Below are 363 nucleotides of genomic sequence, written 5' to 3'. Positions count from 1 at the left end.
TTGTCAAGTACCTAATATATGCCAGAAACTTCTGTTAACTACGTCTTCATCTGTGAAATGGGGATGACAATAAAATAATAGCAATCTCTCCAGCTGATGAAGGATCCGTGAGAGCCATGGAAGCACTGAGCACAGAGCTAGCACTTGTTAGGCCCCTGATAAGTATTATTGTTATTATCTTGGTCATTATTGTCATCATCCTCACAATAGTCCTGTGAAATGGGTATTGCCAAAGCTGCCTAAGGATAAGGAACTGAGGCTCAGCGAGAAGAAGTGCCCGAGGTCACTGAATTAGAGCCAGGAAGCTAAACTGGGCCTGTTGGGCTCACCTGTGCTTTTTTTTTTTTTTTCCTAAAACATCTT

Source organism: Physeter macrocephalus, unplaced genomic scaffold (genome assembly GCF_002837175.3).
Source record: "Physeter macrocephalus isolate SW-GA unplaced genomic scaffold, ASM283717v5 random_376, whole genome shotgun sequence".
In the NCBI taxonomy this organism is placed as follows: domain Eukaryota; kingdom Metazoa; phylum Chordata; class Mammalia; order Artiodactyla; family Physeteridae; genus Physeter; species Physeter macrocephalus.
This window is presented reverse-complemented; position numbering follows the sequence as displayed.